At 45.2% G+C, this 15,561-nt stretch overlaps 1 pseudogene; it reads right to left on the bottom strand.

Annotated features, from left to right (window-relative positions):
* Positions 1-15,561, bottom strand: part of LOC106984401 (histone H1.4-like) — a 105,852-nt pseudogene that overhangs the window by 87,578 nt on the left and 2,713 nt on the right.

Here is a 15,561-nt window from a genome sequence, read left to right on the forward strand (position 1 = left end):
ATCATATGTGAGTGGGCTGTGAAAAGAAGAGGGGCTCAGGTAAATGAACATTTTCCCCAAAGGCCCTGTCCCCCAGCAGTACATGTTCCACACACTGGAAGAGGATTTCCATTTCCCTGGAGTAACAATACAGGTAAAATAAGTTGTGTGGAATGGACAATTAGCATACATTCCATTTAGCTCATTCTGGGTGCATACAATGGGGGCATTAACAATAGCAAGACCAAGATTTGTGGGTCACGAGGAATGGACTAGTTAATGCCTTGATTTTGTGTGGCATAGGATAGTGATTTCTTGCTTAAAAGGCATCAGATGGGGAGAATTTGAATAACTCATGGAGCTATTACTATGTGACATTCTAATTTGAGCAATAGAAGACCATCTCCAGAGCTCTCAACTCTCTAGAGAGGATGTAACTTGCCCAAGGCCATACAACTAGCAGGGGACTTGGGTGGGACTGTCTGACCCTAGACCTCCCCCACCCACCCACCCACCACCACTCCACCCCTGTGCTGGCCAGTGCTGGTTCTTTCCTTCCATTCTCCAGAGACATTTTCTCAAGACCTAGTGAAATTACAGATATTTAAACCCATTTCTGAAATACAACCACGATTCTTAGATAAAAACATCAAGATCATCTGGAGGGTTTGTTCAAACAGATTGCTTGACTCCACCCTTTAGAATTTCACTCCTGGCGGTGCTGATGCCACTGGTCCAGGGATTTTTAAGCAACCTAATGATGTATTAGATAGTATTCATGTCTGAAGAGGTGGGTGATGTGTTTGGATAAATATCTGTGAGAAGTACCCCCCCACACACACCTCCAACACACATACAGTTTAACCTCTGATCCTGGTTGCTCATGGCTGGCTTAATCAGCAGCCCCACCTCCTATTGTTAGCCTCTGCATTAATGTGCATTATTCATGGTTATCAAGTTGGAGAACTGTGGTTGAAAGCCTTTTTATAATAATTAAAGGGTTTAGGGGAAAATAAGTTTAGCTGCTTATGTGCCCTGAAGTAGCCTTGTTGGTTGGGGGCAAAAGACAGAAAAATGGTTCCACAGACCCTGTCCGTGGTGCTGAAGGGGCAAATCAGAGTTTTCAGTTCACGGGAGCTCACATCCCCAGGCCGGGATAGAATAGGGTCGTCTATCTTTTCCCTTCAGCCTCAAGCCTAACAGAACAGGGAGGGAAGGGAAAGGGGACTGGGCCCATGCCACAGGAGCAATAGGGCTTAGCTTTTCAGCTTCAAGAGCAGGGAACAGATGACCCAGAGATGCCCAGCACTGATGCTAGCACAAGGTCATTGGCCATCCCACCCCACTCTGCAGGCCCCTCTCCTTCTCTTCTGGTTGTCAGAGTGCCACAAAAGGGGGTGGGGGGCAGGACAGCCTCAGCCTGTGAACTCTGAACGTGATAGGTTTAAACCTAGCTGTAGAATCTGTAAGATCATAACCCCATAAGCCTCATCTGTAAGTTGGCAATTGCAATGGTCCCTGCCTCAGAGTTAAAGCAAAAATGAAAGAGCAACTATAGCTGATCTTGAGTATTCCCACCGATATAGTCCCGTCTACTACCCCAGAGAACTACTGATGTTTGTATGCATCTAAGGGCATCGTCTACACCCTGAGAAAATGCTTCTTATTCCCAGAAGGTGGCCCACAGCTTACCATGCTATAGCTCCCCAAGTCATTCTATTAATTTTCTTTCATGCTCACAGGTTAGGATGTACCATACTGCTTCTTGGACTTTGATGTGCATGCAAATCATGTGGGTTATCTTGTTAAAACACTGTCACTATTCAAAGTCTGGTCCAGGGACCAGGAGCACTGGCATCACCTGGGAGCTTGTTAGAAATGTAGAATCTCAGGACCCACTTTGACCTGTCGGAGCAGAATCTGTCATTTAACCAGCTCCACAGGTGATTTGTATGCGTGTTAAAGCCCGAGAAGCCCGGGCTCAGGGAGTGTGGCTCAGAGACCTGCTCTGATGGCAGTGTTTCAGAGGCACACTATTCCTGGGTCATTGCGGATGTGATCCTCTCTCCTGATTGTTTACTTCACATTTCTTAACACTATGTCTTAGCATTTCCTGTTATTTTCCTGTGATTTTAATCCTAGTAGTATCTCCACAAGGCAAATACCAAATTCTGTAGGTGAGCAGACTGGGAGTTGGTAACTCTGTGACCTTAGGCAGGTAGTGTTAACTTTCCAAATGGCTGGGCTGGGATTGGACCCCAGTTCTTTCTTTCCCGGGTGCATTAAAGTGTTTCTCTGCTCAGCAGTCATGACATGGAGAACCTTCACGTCTGCCCAGGTCACCACTCAGATACCCTTTGTGTCCTCTTCCAGACAGATGAAACAAATTCTAGCAGAATAGGATTGCATCCTAATAACAGTGATGCTCTGTGCCATTAGTATGTCCCTGGCACGACATCACCTTAATCTCCTTTGAAAACCACGATGATCGCCAATGAGACCTAGGTGTCCCAGATGAACAGATGCGATGGCTAAGCATAGGAAATAAAAGGGACTTCCTCACAGGCATTACAGCTAATCAGAGATGGGCTGAGCCTGGACTTGAGTAAAGAATGCTGATTCCGAATTCCAAAGTTTTAAAGTGACAGGAATGACCAGGCATAACCCAGGGCTTAGCACCGTGTTTGATATGTGTCTATTGACTAAATCACTTCATACTTGGATAACTCACTTATTCTCTGTGTTAGAACTTGGGAATGCATCATACCAGCAGAAGGGTCTGTGCATAGAAAAATGCCATGAGGTGTAGAGAACACAGGGTGGCTGCCCATTAAGTGCTCATTCCCCTTGATCTCCTGATCCTCTATTGCCTCAATGTTCAAAAAGGTGTTTGGGCCAAGCAGAATTGCACTGAAGAAACATAAAAGAACTAGACATCCCAAGAGATACAGGTATCCTCTTCAGGACCCATCAAGCAGGGGGTAAGATTCCTCTCCAAACAGGAAGCAGAAAGGCTAGGACCCCAGGGAGCTCACTGCAGTAGGTGCTGCTCACGGGTCTCCTGCAGCATCGCACATGCTGGCACCTTGCCTGCAGCACCTGCCTGGGACAAGCTGTGATTCCATGAGCCAACACTGCACTAGCTGCTTGCCAGGGCATCACCCATGTGTCTTCTGCATCATAGGCAAGGAAAGCACGTGATCGTCATCTTTTGTATTGAGACCCAGAGCAGCAGCTCCTGGTGGAGATGCTCAAGGCTCTGTTTTGGAGAGTATCAGGGGCTATCTGAGCAGAGACAGGTAAGGAGGAGAGGAGCACTGTGAGGGCTCTGGGGTTGAGGGTATCCAGTGATCTCTGAGAGCTTCTTTAAGAATGTAGAGGACAACATTCCCAGAGCTACATCTCATGTGCCCAGCATTGGTACACAGGGATGCTTCTGCCAAGCATCTTCCATTGGATGCAGACAAAACTTATTTTGCTTTTCATTTCTCAAAATAAGCCAACAAGTACAGCAGACAAGGCACAGAACAGAAGCTCCCAGAAGCCCTGGGCTTCCCTGGTTACTAGTTCATAAAACTAGCCAGGTGGCCACTGTCACTGCTACACCATCACTGAAGCCATCACTAGGCTCTTTAGAGCAGGCAAGCAGCTCTGGACATTCTTAGACTGGGTGTATCTAGTTCTCCATCAATGTTAGCTGACCCAACCAGTCCTTGCATTCAAAGTTAACTGGAAGCCAGAAATAGAACTACTTTACCCTCTTGGTCAGCAGAGAGCAAGAATTCTACCCATTGCTGTTCACAGGGTTAGAGTGTTAGTTCTTAAAGCTGCTGTAACAAGTTACCAATCTGTCTCAATTCTGGAAGCTAGAATTTTGAAATCTAGGGGACAGATTTTGTTCCTTATGGAGACTCTGAAGAACTTGTTCCATGACACTCTCCCAGCTTCTGGTGGTGGCCATCAATCCTTAAGGTCTCTTGGCTTGTAGATTATCCCCTCCAATCTTGGTCTTTATCTTTCTTGGCTTTCTTCCCTATGTGTCTGAGTCCAGTTTCCCCTCTTCTCATACAGATACCAGTTACTGAACTAGGACCTTGAATCCTAGCTCACTGAATCCAATAGGACTTAATTTTAACGTGATTACATTTGTGAAGATGGTTTCCAAATAAGATCATAGTCACCAGTACAAGTGAGTAGGACTTGAACATCTTGATGAGGGACACAATTCAACCTACCAGTCACTAGGGACCAAACATTCTCTAGCCTGAATCCTCAGGGAAGGCAGCTAGAGTTCAATTCTTTTACCCAGCTTATGCAATATGGAAATGTATTTAGAGCATTTTAGACTATTTATCATAGATCCTCATCATTTCGTAGAAGAGAGCCCATTTCCCATACCGAATAGGTTAATTAGAAAAACATTGAGTATCGGGGCACCTGGGTGGCTTGGTCAGTTAAGTGTCTGACTCCGGCTCAGGTCACGATCTCATTGTTCACGCGTTCAAACCTGACATCGGGCTCTGTACTAATGGCTCAGAGTCGAGAGCCTGCTTCGGATTCTGGGTCTCCCTCATGCTCTCTCTCTGCCCTTTCCCTGCTTGCACTCTCAAAAACATTTAAAAAAAGAAAAACTGAGTATTTATGAAAGATAAAGGTGACCAAGCACCCACACGTGGAGGTGGACTTTCTGATTGATTTCCTTAGTGGGTAACTGTTCAAGTCATGGTTTAGTTCACTAATACTTCCTCAAAGCGACGTGCTTGTATTGATGAGTGTAAAGAGGTTGTAACATTTATAGAACACATTTATTTTTGTTCTAGCAACCAAGTGAAGTAGATACTGCTATTATCTTTGGGTAATTAATAAGCAACCTGAGGAAGAGATTAAGCAACCAGCTATGGACACACAGCTAATAAATTGTAAAGGAGGATTTAAAAATATAGGCTACTGACCTAAATTGCTCCCTGAACTGAGCCCATTCAAACAGATGGGGAATGGCTCTCATTCTATAGATCAGTGATCTTGGTTGGGTCACTTACTTGCCCCCAACAGTGCCAAGACTGACATTGTTCACTCTGATGGGGTTTTTGAGGATCAATGTGGGTAAAAATGCCCTGTGAGCTCCAAGCTGACAGACCTTAGAGCTTAGAGACAGACAGGGTTGAGAGAAGAGTTTTCTGTTTCCAGAGTGGTCTGTTGCAGCCGTAGCTCTTTTGGCAAAAAGAACAGGTGTGGAAGATCACTTAGGTATAAAAAATAGCCTCTCTTGAGTTCGTGGAAATGCAGTGAAGTGTCTCTTTGAGGCATCATTTTCAGGCTGAGTCTGATTAGAAGGTGGTTAAGCAGGACTGTTCCATAGAGCCAAATTTTAATTGGGTTGGGGGTCTTCCTGTGTGGTCCACCCTAGGTCTTCTCTGAGGAGGGTGATTTGGCTTTCCAGATGTTTCTTCCAAAGAGTAAAGATTTCCTCTTACCTCCTCAATCAGTCTTTCTTCAATATATACTTCTGAAAATGTTTAAGAAAAATGTGTTTCACCATTTTTATGTATTATAACTGCACTTTAGATACTTGGAAACCAGAGAATAATGTCTAACAGCCTCCCCCAACTATATTACAAGGCTTATAGTCTTTGTACTTGTTTTGGGACATTCTTTTTATGCATTTCAGTTTTTGTGTCAGATCATGGCACACATTTAGTGCCATATCCTGTTTTTCTACTGCTTATTCCAGAAGTATTTTTCCACATTGCTTTAGACTCATTTGGAAGTACCAGTCCATTGCATGCATGTGCTATAATTAATATACCCATTTCCCAGTTATTGATTGTTTAAGGCTCTTCCTAGTTTTTCCCCCATTAAAATGCCTCCAGAAAATTTATTTATATAGGTGTTGCTTTTCTTTCTCAAAGAATTATATCCTTAGGCTCTGATCCCAGAAGTGAATTATTGGGTGAAAGGCTCTGAAGATTTCTGTGGCTCTGGAAGTACTTTGTCAAATTGCTTTCCCGAATAGTCATTACACTACAGAGGGGCAGCGAGAGGGTTTTAGCCACCTCCACCAGTGGGAGTGTTTTCTCCTTTAACCACAGATATTTTGAAAATTCATTGTTTGGATTTAGTTTCTTTGTTCCTTGGTGAGGTTTGCCATCATTATATATAGATTTGCTTCATAGTCCTGATGCTGTTAAGTCATGTGTCCTCTACGTGTGAGATCTCTAAGTGGTATTTGGCATCACTGGAGACTCTGGCACAGGGCAGCCAGGGTGATCACACAGATACAGGGTCCACATAGTGGGACAGGGATTCAAGCTCTGTGGTGAGCGGGCTTTGGGGGAACTGAACGGTTACAGAGAGGTGAGAGGAGAGCTGAGACACAAGGTCCAGGGAGCGTGGTGTGATCAGTTGCCATTCTCACCCCAAATGGAAGAGAAAGCCTGGGAATGAGGAGTTGGAACAGCCACTGTCCAAAGGTGTGGGCTTATCTTCTAACCTGGAGCCTATGGCAGGAGCCTAGACATTAGCCCCATCTGGGATGGGTCTGCTAAGCATCTGGCCCAAGTGGCCATTACTGGCCATGAAAGAAGCTGATCAATGTTGTGGAGATTCAGGTCTCACCATCAAGGGCCCATGGCTCAGCAGGAGGGACAGCCAGCCTCGGAGGAAATGCCACAGATGGTTACAGGGGCTGCATTTGTAGCTCCTAGAACTCTAGCACAGCACATGTCCCATGGCAAATTCTCGGTAAGGATATGGCAGATGAGTTAGCAGGTAACAGAAAGGTGGTCAACACACATGAACTGTCGTGGAATCAGGCTGTATGCCAAGGCTAAGGAGCTGAGGTGTTGGTATCAGGTGGGAGGCAAGTGTCAGCAGCTCAGGAAAGCCCTAAAGGAGGTAACAACAGAAGGCTGCTGCTGGCAGGACTTCCAGTAACGGAAGCCACAAGTCCTTCCAGTGGGCCTCCTGGTGTGTAGTACATAAGGACAAACCAGTCAACATGACTTTATGTCCCCTCTGGTTGCTCAGCAGGAATCCAGTCTGCACATACATGATTGGAAAACCCAAAATATGTCTGAAAGGCACAGATCTGAGCAAGATAGAACTGATTGAGATGTTAAGGACAACCAGTTAAAATCCTGTGATTTGTTGGTGGAACAAATGAAGCCCAGGACATTCTGCTGCTCAATGCCATGTTGGGTTAGAAGTCAAGCTTGCACATTCCACGTCTCCCATCTTCTAGCTCCGGAGTTGCCCTTTGGGGCCAATCCAGCACTCCATCCTCTGTTGGGCCACGGAAGACATCTAATCTGAGTCCTTTACCTGTATTCTTCTGCCAAGCCCTGAGTGGACTTGACCAGTCCAGGACACTCTTTTTCTACATTTAGCCCCAGAGTCCACAGTGGCCCAAGGGAGTCACAGACTCTCTGGAAGTGGAAAACTTTAAGTATGTGCAGAACAGCCACACCATCCATTTGTGGTTTTCCCCAAATGCACAGGGGCATTTCCAGGTTAGGGGGCTCCTGGTCCGTGCCTTGGGAGACAGGGATACATCACGGGGATATAGAGCAGGAGCTCTGGCAACAGGGATGCACCATGGGGATATAGAGCAGGAGTTCTCGTGGCACCAGACCTGGACAGAGCCCTTAGCTCTGCAATTAACATGCCTTATGATATAAGGGGGTCCATCCTATCTCCGTATCTCAGTTTCCCCATCTGTCAAATGAGGAGCCTGTGTCAGGTGCTCTCCAAGGCCCCTTCCCACTTCTGGAAGACTATAAGCAGCTGTTTTCTTGGAAACAGTTTCGGTTGCTTGTATTTTAAGCAAGACTGAAGATTTTATCTTCCCCTGGGAGACACACAGGCATTGGGCAAGTGTCCCAGCACCACCTCAGCAGAGAGCTGGCTGCTGTCTGTCCCTAGGTCCACTTCCCAGCAGCAAGGTAGGGGTGGCATTTCTACCCCCTCGCTTAGGATTTTATGGCTGCCCTGAGAATTACATTGACAGAAGACAGATGAGCAGGAGAAAAGTGTGCACCTTTAACATAAGGCTTATAGGATGTAGAGACTTCTTAAGGAATGAAGGTCCGAAGAAATGACAAAACTTATGATTTCTATTTGGCTACTTTCCCACGATTGCCTCTTTGTTCAAACTGACTCTATGGGATGATAAGGGGAGATAAGAACTATTTGACAAGGTCTGCTTATAAAGAATTCTCTGGGTCTCAATTTCTCCTCCTTAATCAGGATGGGATTCTCCTTCTCTTATAGATAGGATCTCTTTCACATGGGAATTTCGTTTCTGCTTTTAAGGAGGGATTGCTATTTATTTTAAGTACCTTGAACTTAAAATGGTCAATATGCCAGAGACATATTTTAGCATAGCGGGTTGTGAATTCCTTCGGCAGCATTTCAGAAGTTTTGCTGCCAGGAATGCAGAGCCCAGTCACACTTCAGGCTCTTTGAAAGGCACAGGTCTGGGCATAGCAAAATGGGCAAGGGTTCTCTCTGGATCAGGGGATCCTGCTTTTGAGGGACTTTGCAGCATGACAGCCAAGGAGACAATAGGCTTTGCTGACAAAATGAAGTTCCATGGAAGCTAACTTGATGAATTTCAGAGTATAGCTGATATCACAGCAAAGAATCTACTCAGTTTGGCTAGACATTGTATGCTGTGGGTCTCTACTCTTTCTGGGAAAATCTGTCTGAAAAAGTTTTGCTGGCTGGTCTATAGTGTAACAAGGAACACGGTTTTCTGAGGTGTTCACCATCTACCTTGGTGGTAGGAAGCTCAGGTAGTAGGAATTATGTGACAGGAAGTTCTAAAATGCTAAAAGCATGGACTTTGGAGTCAGAACACCTGGACTCCTGCCCGGTCCTGGCAGCTTCCAAGAGCTTGGTCTGGACAATCTACTTAATGTCTCTAGTTCCCTACCTCAAGATTAGGGAGGGTACTGCTCACCTCAGATTTGCTGAAGATTAATAGAGGAGTATGGCAAACATTCAACAGCAGTCTGGGGTTTGAAAGGACTGTGGTCATGATTGTCTACTAACACGGATGTTCTCATCTTTTCCATTTTGATTCCAACGCTGCCTTATTTGGAAGTGACTGCCCTTCTCACATGATAGAACATCACCCTCTAAGACCTAGCAGGGACTTCAGATAAGTACTTATTTCATACCTTTTGCTGGTTTGTCGGGTGAAGAAGTAGGTGCTAAGGAGATAGATTCCCTTGTTATTTATTAAGTATTTACTGACCCCAAACCCTACAAATCTAAACATTGGAGCTCAGATCTCCAACTCTTCAGCTAGGGAATTCACATCTTGAGGACCAAGAGGTGGAAATCTCAAGTTGGTGACAAATGCTGAATTAGATTCTGGCTATATTTTCACAAAAGATTACTTTTATAACCAGCTTGTATAATTTCAACTGAAAATAACAGCTTTTCTTATGGCACACCACCATTATTTCGTGCTTGTTGCTCATGGTTTGTTTGGCGATATTTGGAGAGCAAACCCAGCTAAGGTAACCTCAGACAACTACAATTTCCAGGAAACACTTCAGATTAATCCTCAGGCTGCCTGGTAACAGTATGGGCTTTTTGTTTCCTGTGTGTGGGATTGCAATTGGGTTTGTGTGGACTCTACTGATAGGATGGTCTTGAAGTCATTATTGTAACCCCAGGAACTTTAAGGAACTTGGAGCAGAGGTCTTGCTCATTGCACATTCTTGGAATGACAGTTCTGGTCATATTGGAGTCAGCTAAAGCAATCTGTTAATTTGTTCATTTCTTAAGTGTCCATTGAGCCTCTCTTGCCTGCCAAGCCCTCTGGAGGGTATACAATTAAATCAGATGAGGACTGTGCTCTCAGCTTAGAAGAGAAGGCAAGACAAGCCTAGTGTAGGGTAGAGAGAACTGGGGAACCCAGGAGAACAGATAGAACTGATAACAAGCAGTTGGATTGGGCTGGGACAGTATTCACACCGTGCATCACTGTATACATACCCAGCAATTTTCCCATAGTAGCTTACAAATTCTCACCTACACAGACTGTCAGTTTATGAGCAAATGTAGCTCAGAGAGGTTATCAACTTGCCCCATGTCACCACAGAGCTTGTACATGACAATTTGAAACAAGGTTAACCTGTCCCCAATACAAAATCTCCTCCCAATTTTGTTTGGCTGATGTTAAAAATGGAGTGTGGGCAGGGAGGCAGGGTGTGTTTGAGACATAGCAAGTGAGAAGTAGGTGGTGGCATGCCAGGCCCAGAAGGACCCTCAGTGTCAGCTGGAATTTGGGCTTTAACTTGTATGCACTGGGAGCCATTCTTATTTGTTCTGGTCATTCTTTTTCCACAGAGGATGAGAAGACCACTGGAGGCAGGGAGAAGGGTTCAGAGGCTGCAGCAGAGATTTGAGCTGGATGGGGAGCCAGGAACAAATGTGCTTTTCTGCACCATGAGGCCTGGGGTGAGTGCAGCTAATTATTGAAGGAGCTCTACACATATGCCATGTTGGCATGTTATTTTGAGAAGGCACTTGAGGAAAAGATGTAGGAAAGCTTTCTGACCACCCACCCCCTCCTGCCCAAAAGATGGTCTCAAAAAATATTCTTCTCTTCCTAGCACAGAATGGGCACCTTTCTCGAGAAAATTTCGTCCCCCGAGACTGGGAGACAATACTAGTCTGGGCCTGAACAAACCAACCTACTAAAGTAACCCTTCCCCTCCCTCCCTGTTTGCCCATGCATTTCCTAGCCCATCCCCCAACTTACTGCCCCCAGGCTGAGCCACACTGGCCACATCTCCACAGTTTATCACTCTGGGTGTAGGACAGTATAAAAGCTTTGGGGACTAATAGCTTCTTGGAGTCTCGTTTTCCTTCTGAAAACTCCAGTGTAGACGTAAGAATATTAAAAATTCATAGGTTTTCCTCCTGTTCATCTGTCTTCTAGCAGCTTAATTCCTAGAAGCCAACAGGGTAGGAGGTTTTCCTCCCATACTGGGGAACAGACATCAGGTAGGTCTTCATTTCTGGTTTGCTAATGGTTATTACAGTCCCCATTTTGTTGGCAGAGGCCTGTAAGCAGTAGGAAGTTGAACAAGCAGACCCTTCTTTGCCCAGCATTTACTCAATACATGACATTCACACACGTGAATGACACACTCACGGAAGCAGTGGGCCTTCACCTTACGTTCATCCCAAATTCAGGATGGTGGGAAAATGCAGGAATGTGCAGCTTCCATGGAGGCAAAGTTGATGGGCTGCCAGAGAATTCCTAGACTGCTCTGAGCAAAGATCCAGCCAGTGGAGTCATTGGATCTATGCTGATAGGCACTAGAACGTTCACTCCTCGGCCCTGGGGTCTGAGGCTCAGAAGAGTCAAATAATGTGTTCAAGTACACACAGCTAGTAAGAAGCTGAGCCAGGATCGATTGTTCCAGCTCTATCACTGCCTTTCTGTAAGTTTGGAATTATTCTTCAAAGGATTTCTATGGGAACTAAATAATGAATAGAATTCCTAGTTTAGAAGCTAGCACCTAGCAGGTGCCTGAAGCACAGGAACATACCTTTCTTTACTGCAGAAGTACACATAGCTTCCTAATCACAGAATGTTAGAATCAATGATATATCAGAGCAATCTTATAACCCGACTTCCTTGCTGTACAAGAAACAGAATCAGATGGGGTTTGGGGGCTGCTCTGGTGGGAGTTAGGTATTGACCCAACTAGGGCTAACCCTCCCATCTCCTGACCCAGGATCCTTTGTTATTTCTACACCATGCTCCCCCTGCTTTGGGCTTTCACCCACCTCCTGCCGCACAGGGCAGCTCTCCAGCCTTTGCTTCCTTCTCTTTTCCCCTTCCTCTCTTCGGTCTCTTGTCTCCTACATTTATTCACTCACTCAGTCACTTAATGTTTAGTGACTGAGTCAATGTTTGCGGTGTGCGAGGCACTCTGTTGGCACTAGAGATGCAACTGTGTGACAGTTTGGGTTTTCGTATGACATTGTGGGATTTCATACATCCTGGAGTTTGAATAATTTTAGATGTGGCGTCTTCTCTGTGTTGGCCTCAGACTTCATCATTCCCTCTGGTTCCCCCTCCTGATTCAAACCCCTGCAGGCTTTTCAGCTGATGAGCACGGTCTTCTCCTCCCTTCCCCTGCAGACAGTAGGAATCCCATACAGGGGAACCAGAGCTCCTTGGGGAAATAGGAAATCACAGGTCTGGACAAGGAAATATTCAAGAGGAGCCTGGGGCAGTTTGATAGCTTCCTTGAATTCTGGTACAAAGAATAATGGGCCTTATCAAAGGGATGTAAGAGCCAATATGAAGGAGCTCCTGTTGACAAAAGATGGAAACTTTTTGTAAAATGATCTTATAAACGACGAACACCCAATAATTATGAACTTATGCACACATGAGATCAAGAATCATTTGATTCCAGAGCATTAACACTTGTGAGAAAAAGTGTTAAGCATAATTCCTACCATTCCTGAACTTGTATTTCAAGGTAAGCAAATAGTGCTAGTTGAAGATTGTGAATCATATTGAAAGGAGTGGCATAATCAGATTAAATAAGAATCATCCATTGATGAAACCATTAGATGTTTTAATAAGGCAGCTTATAATGGAGGAATCAGATTCACCTGCATCTGATCAGGCCACTTAGTAATCCTCAGGTACTACCACTTGCCTCTTGATGTGTTGCACGTGAAGCACATAGAAGCAGTTATGAAGTGTTTATGCCAAAACATTCATTATACTGTTTAACAGAACCGAAGTTCAGCAAATAAGGCACAAGCAGAATTTGGCGAATGGGCTGTGTATGGCCTTCACACAAAGAATGGTTTTATTTACAACCCTTAAATCTAAGAACCAAAGGATGTGTTGAGAGACCATATGTGACCTCCAAAGCCTGAAACATTTGCTATCTAGGCCCTTTAGAGAAAAAGGATGCTCCCCAGGTATCCGGGAAAATTCAGGGTTGCCGATTAGAGGAGGATAGCACATAGATTCAAGCAGGCCAACCCAGAATGTGGAACGAGGTTATTTTACCAATTTTCTGTAACAGGAGGTAGAAAGAAAAATCGGGATGAGGAGCTGGATGGCTGGGGACAAAACATTCGAAGGATACAGCATTGTTATAGGCGGGCATTTGGTTCCCGACCTAAAATATATACTTTTGACAATAGGAAAATGTAAGCATGCTTCATTTTGTAGCCAATTACATGGCACATTGAAAACGAAGCATTTTTTTTTTTAGAGTTATGTAATGAGAAAGTGACATGTTTGGAATTTGCTTTAGAATACTTCAGTGAAGAAATAAAATACTGATTTTGTAATAAAAATCTCCCAGATTCAACAAACTCCCAAACTTTAAAGGCCAGGTAGTATGATTGTGCTTGAGTCTAACAAATCAGTGCTGAGATGATTTTATAGATCTCTTCGGGCCATAGGATGCCCAATATCTTATTAAAGATTTCTGAGTGTGGTGGTGGGGGGGGGGTTCTAGAAGAGATTAGCATTTGAACTGGTAGGTGGAGTAAAGACTTTGCCAACTATCCTAAGTCATCCTCCACAATTTGTTCATTGGGTGGCCAACTAACCATGGTGACAGGGATGAAAGTTATGCATGGGCCAAATAGCACAGATTCCCATCTACCAAGGTTGATTTAACCATCTCAAATTTGACTGACCAGCCTTATGGCAACAGGGACCAAACCTTAATCCTGGAATGGTACCCATTACTCTTGGAGACCAACTTGGAGGTAAGCAGGGTCTATGGAGCTCATTCTACCCTAAAAGGGCAGTGGCTTATGTCTGATCCTCTAGATGTTCTGGGTTTGCCTTTCTTATGGGTCTTAGCCACTGTTACTCTCCAAGGCCTTACTGAGCTTATGATCCACTAGCTTGGACCTTACACAATACCTCAGTAGATCAGGGTCCCTACTTTACATGACAGGAGGACAGTGATCAGGAGTATACAAGTTGTAGGCCATGCTGGGAGACCCATGCGCTGCCCTCCTGATGAAGCCTGAATAGCCATGAAGGGGAAAGCTTTAGGGGAGCTCAGCCCCAGCCTCCAGGATGTAGTAGATGCACTGAATCATATGTGACAACTATTCCCAGACCTGTAGGTTTTCCCTACTGGGGACACAGAAGGGTAGAAGCCAGTGTGTCCTCACTTATTCCCAATGTCTGACTTGGCACCTTTGCGTTTACTGCCCTAGTAAGTCTGGGCCTTGCAGGATAAGATGTTCTGATCCCCTCCCCCCAGTGGGGAGGAATTTCACTGTGAGGAGGCCAAGCAAGCTTTAGCTTTTGGGAACCTCGGGTTGCTGGTGTCCAGAGACCAGCAGACAAGAAGGGCTGCTGTCTTGGTCAGAGTAATTAGTCCCAATCGTCAGGAGACGGATGGCTCTTGTGTAAAAGGAGCAGGAAGGAATATGGTGGCACCAAGTAGCCCATTAGGCTACTTCTTAGAGCTCCTTTGCTTAGTGGTGATGGCAAATGGTAAGTGCAAATGGATTCAGTGCCTCAGGGATGAGAGCCTGGACCCAGCAGAGATGCCCGGTTTTGTGGACTCAAAACCATTCTCTGGTGGGGATATGTTTCATCCTACTTATCTCCCTTTTCTCAGTTTCTTCCAGGAAGACAGGCCTGTGGGATTCTGAAACAGCCACCCCTGGATCTGTGTAGAGACCACTCCAGGTGTCCTGTCACCATCACACTGCCCCCACCTGCTCACGTGGCAGGTGGTGTGCAAGGGCTTTCCATGTTACGTGGCAACCCCTGCTTGCTTCCCTCTTCCTGCCAGTGATGGTCCTTGGGGCCCTTTCTTATCAAGTGCCTACATACTACATTGAGTTTGCTTCATGGAGAACCTACCTGAAGCCGCTTGTATCTGATATTCCCAGAATATTCCTGCAGAATATTTCACATTCCTGCAGAACATGATCATGTGCCCATCATTCTGATTTATGGCCACACTTCAGGGAACAAATGGTTTAAGGTAGTTGCATTATAATTCCCCCTCCCATCTCAGAAATTACTTGTAAGAACATAACTCCCCTCCGATGCAGCTTTGAGCTCTGTCTCCTCCTAAAGTCCGTTAGTGTTCAGCTAGAAGAGCTGCAGTAAAAACCAGTTCCATCTGAATATCACAAAAAGGGTCTTGTTTTCTGTTTGTTGAGTGTTAGCCAATAAACATTTGTGTAGAATTTTACAAAGTCAAATCTGATTAATGAGTTCTTTCCTTGTTCCATACAAAAATCCAGGGAGGGGCACCTGGGTGGCTCAGTCGGTTAAGCTTCCGACTTCAGCTCAGGTCATGATCTCACAGTTCGTGGGTTCGAGCCCCACATCAGGCTCTGTGCTGACAGCTCAGAGCCTGGAGCCCACTTCGGATTCTCTCTCTCTCTCTCTCTCTCTCTCTCTCTGCTCCTCCCCCAGCTCATGCTCTCCCTTTCAAAATAAATAAAAACATTAAAAAAAATTTTTAATCCAGGGACGCCAGTTTTTCTTCCAATCTCCTCTTACAGATGAGGAACTTGCAGCTCATGTTCTCCTGTTCCACC

Source organism: Acinonyx jubatus, chromosome F2 (assembly GCF_027475565.1).
Source record: "Acinonyx jubatus isolate Ajub_Pintada_27869175 chromosome F2, VMU_Ajub_asm_v1.0, whole genome shotgun sequence".
NCBI classification, from domain to species: domain Eukaryota; kingdom Metazoa; phylum Chordata; class Mammalia; order Carnivora; family Felidae; genus Acinonyx; species Acinonyx jubatus.